At 38.9% G+C, this 4240-nt stretch overlaps 1 protein-coding gene across 1 annotated transcript in view; it reads right to left on the bottom strand.

Annotated features, from left to right (window-relative positions):
* The window catches only part of klhdc8b (kelch domain containing 8B), a 163864-nt gene that overhangs the window by 72978 nt on the left and 86646 nt on the right, over positions 1 to 4240 (bottom strand). The gene's annotated exons all lie outside the window — the stretch shown is intronic.

The following is a 4240-nucleotide window of genomic DNA, read 5'->3' as shown; positions in this document are numbered from 1 at the left end:
CATATTTGGGTGTACTATTCCTTTAACGTATGTCAACAATCAGATAACTGACCTGGAACGTATGGCATATGTCAGGAAATGCTCAAAGTTTCCCAACCTACATGCCTCATGTCTACATATGCCAGCGTGTTTCAGCGTACTTCAGCGTGTTTATAATATAATCAAAGCGTACCTGTAACTTATGGCCCTCTTGTGGCAGACATCAAGAAATTTTTAGCATGCTCAAATTTGCTTAAGTACTTGCCGTATGTCGATGTGTTTAAGTGTGCTTCAATGTACTCATAACATACAAAACGTACCTATAACTTATCTTAACGAATGGCAGCGTTTTTGCCAGATTTTTCGTACCTCAGGCAAACGCTGGTCCAAATCGTGAAGGTGTGACCGGGGCTTCAGACGGGAAAACAAAACAGGGGACGAATGTCCAGCTTGTTGAAGCAAAGGCAGAGGTACCTCCCCTGTTCAATCTGATATTTTTAGGGTAGTTAGAGGCGAGGCCGAGGAAATATACTGAAAAGCATGGGTGACTGGAAATAGAGCACTGCTTCTATTTTTCAGAGTCAAATATTCTTGGGATCAATCCAGCCATCCAGAGGGAGAACTATGGATTCCAGACTGGATTATTCCGCAGGAAGAAGTAGATGATTACTGTGGGTCTTCCCCCTTTCTCTCCACACTTTCAGCTGCGTTTCAGAAAGTATCTTAATACCGAGAGTCTCTGAAACTCAGTGTGGTACATTAGACAAAATATACAGGAGCAGTAGGTCACTAATGACTAATAAAATTCAGAGCGAAAGAGTTCAAACCTCCACTGATGCTAAAACAGCCCCAACAGGAGCAGCATTAGTGGGTACTGTTTACAGCAAATGATCTAATCCTAAATGAACACAGCTTGGCAGTGGAAGAGGCAGAGATCTGAAGGGATGACATCAGCATACAGTTAGAACATCAGCATAAATATCCCTACAGATTTGTAGATAATGCCATTAGATCATCTGTGTAGCAGCTTCGTATGAGTCAGGACTCTTTAAATCAGGAATTTTCTTCTTCTCTCTTCTGCCATCATTAACTGCAGTGTTACCAAGATGGATCCTCCTCCTGAGCTCATTTAGCCACATTTTCTATTGATTGTTTTAGAGTAGAAGTCCATCAACTACCTGCTGGTCATGCAGATATGGTGCTGTCCAAACTGAAAAGTTCTGTACGTGAATGCATCAGAGATCCCTCAAGATTTCCCATCACCTGATGACTATGGAAGAAAATTTGGAGTAAATAAAACTGTGAAATATTTTTGTTGTATGTGTGGCTTTTTTACCATCCATCAAAACTCAAATGACCCTCAGTTACTGGTTGGCAACTAACTCAAATTAAATTAGAGGAAAGATTAAGAACCTTGAGGTCCTAAAAAAAAAAATTCTACAAAGCAAAAATTTTAATCTCAGTCACTTAATCTTAGAATAAGTGTATTTTTTTTTCTTGAATTGAGCAGTTATGTCAGGTTTCTGTTTCTGTTATGTTTTTCTTTTGAGTGTCCAGTCTTGCTTTACTCCTTGATTTCTAGTGCTAGTGGTTTTATTTTTATTTTCTTTGTTTTTTTTTTCCAGTTACTGTCCTAGTCTGGGTTCTGTTATGGTTTCTTTTGAATGTTTAGTTTTCTTTTCTCCATGTTTTATAGTCCTAGTAATTTAACATTTTGTTTTTATTTCCAGTCTTCCAGGTTTCTACTTGTTGCTCTCTGCTGCCCTCTTGTGTTCTCCTTCTTCCCTAGCTCTTTCCCTCTCTTGTTCTGTGCACACCTGCTCCCAGTTTCCTCATTAGCCCCCTCTTTGTCTCAGACTGCTTTAAAAGCCCTCTCTCTTCAGTTCCCCTTTGCTGGGTCCTTGTCAAACACTGCCTAACTTCATCAAACTTCCTCCAACTCCGTCTTCCTGAGTCTTCCTCCTTGTGACAGTGATTCCCCTGATGTCTCCATGGTTTCTGGTTCGTTTTGACTAGTTTTATGTTTGATTCTTTTGGATATTTGGACTCCTGGTTTCATGTTAGTTTGGACTTGGATAACCTGCCTTTGTTTTCAGTTTCCCTTTCGTTAAATCTAAAGAAATTCACCTCTGCCTTCCTGCCTCTGCTTTTGGGTCAACAATCCATAACCAAATCCTGACAAGTTAGATGAGACATGTTGCCAATGGAACAAGACAATTTACATTTAAAATAAGAAAAACATATTACATTCTCTTATATCAAGTGCATAATATCTACTAATTGTATTTTATGGGTAAAAAAAGCTCGTTCCATTGGCAAATAATCAAATTTACCACTCAAATTAAGGGTAAATACACTTATTTTTAGGACTTTTTCACTCATTCCCAGAAGGTTTTTGCAGCGTACTGCTGCGAACCTCAGCGTCTTAATTTGAAATGATCCTCTAAAACCAGCAGTTTTCTGCTTGTTCGGCCGAACCCACACAGGACTCATCATCTCCACCACCTGCTTCTGCTTCCAGACATAGAAGTCCTAGAACAGACCTGTCACTGATCACACTGTGTAACCCTTCTCCTTCAAAGAAACAGGAGTTAGAGTTCAGTCTGCTTTCGCTGTAAAAACGATCAAAAATTAGTAAAAGTTAAGTGCATTTACCCTTAATTTGAGTAGGTAAATAAGATGATCTGCCAATGGAAGGTTTATTTACTCTTAAGGTAAGAGAAATAGATATTATGCACTTAAAATATGACAAGGAATTGCTTTTTCTTATTTTAAATGTCAATTGTCTTGTTCCATTGTCAACCTGTCTCACCTCCTAAATTCATGAAAAAATTCACTTATTTTAAGAAAATAAAATTACTTATTTAGATTTTAATGTTTTGCATTGTTTAAAATCCTGAAATGCAGAGTGTTGAGCTGATCATCCACATCCAGGCTGTTTCTATTGTCCAAACGGAGGCTTTATCCATTAAGAATGGGGGCATCAAGCTCAGGTTTTGGTTCTAATGGAGCCCACAGACCAGAGCAGAGAGAGTTCAAATTTTACCCAGAGTCGAAGAGCAAACACCTCCTGTAACATCTGCCAATTCACGGGAAAGGATTCTCCTTTTCAGCAGTGCAGCCTTTACTCTAGTCTCTACCAAGATTTTTATTTCCATCAACCAGAGAAAGACAATTTCCTCTTCTATCACTCAATTTCACAGCTCTGAATGTGCCAGACGGAAAAAGTCAGAACTGGAATTGTTTGCTGCAGCAATATTCACACATCCCAGAGTCTCTGCCTGCTGTCAGTAAAAAAAAGCAAAAACAAACACACCATAAAATCTGCAAACATTTGGGAATCAGCCGGTCATTTAAAGAAATTTAGGCTTCCAGACTAAAACATGGAGGATCCAAAACATCTGCGAGGAGATAGTGTTACTTCTCTTTATCAAATAAGAACATAATAAAAGCAATATATTCTAACGCTCCTTTTCCACGGCTCTGCTCCACCCAAACATTTCTAAATTGCCTTGATCACTTCCATCTCCACTAGAGGCCTTGAAGTAAAACCACAGACCTTCACTGATGCCTGTATTCTTCAGCTGGACAGGCAGAGGCCTGGTTTCCAAGAAACAATGTCCAAACTTCTTAAGTAGATTTTTGCAAAGTAAAACAATTAAGGTATCATCAGAGACCAAGCAGTAAGGCAAAAGGGACACAGGAGTTAATTTAAAATTTCTGGGCTTAATTGACCCAAAAATGAACAAAATCCAAAACAATAAAAAAATAAATCAGCATAAAAGAGGTCAACTAAATCTAACAATACTTAAATCTTAACCAGAAAAAAATAACTTAAAGTTATAGTGCAGGATGTTGTTTTTCCAGGTGGATCATCAAAATAAGTGGTCCTCCTAATTGTCAGTCTTTCTGGTGAAAAGTTTACGTAAGGCTGTCCGACGTGCTCGTCCTCATTTTCACCAAACTGTATGTTGAGAAATACCTTCATGGCGAGAACGACCTCGACTCTTACACACTGATGAGAAAACGGATAGAAATATGAACAAAAAGGGAGGGTACCATATAAATAAATAGATAAATAGATAGTACACAGTTAGCTACGTGAGACCATCATGATCTCACGAGCTTTCAAGGTTTCACTCGCAGATCAGTCTGGAGACTCTCCGTTAAAGAAAATTTGGAGCCGTTCACCAAACAAACGTCCAATCAGCGTTGGCTTTGAGGTGGGTTGAGGTGTTGTTATGTGCTTCGGGCACATTAT

Source organism: Cyprinodon variegatus, unplaced genomic scaffold (assembly GCF_000732505.1).
Source record: "Cyprinodon variegatus isolate N-32 unplaced genomic scaffold, C_variegatus-1.0 Scaffold320, whole genome shotgun sequence".
In the NCBI taxonomy this organism is placed as follows: domain Eukaryota; kingdom Metazoa; phylum Chordata; class Actinopteri; order Cyprinodontiformes; family Cyprinodontidae; genus Cyprinodon; species Cyprinodon variegatus.
Note: the sequence above shows the minus strand (reverse complement) of the source record. Positions and strands in the feature narration are given on the sequence as shown.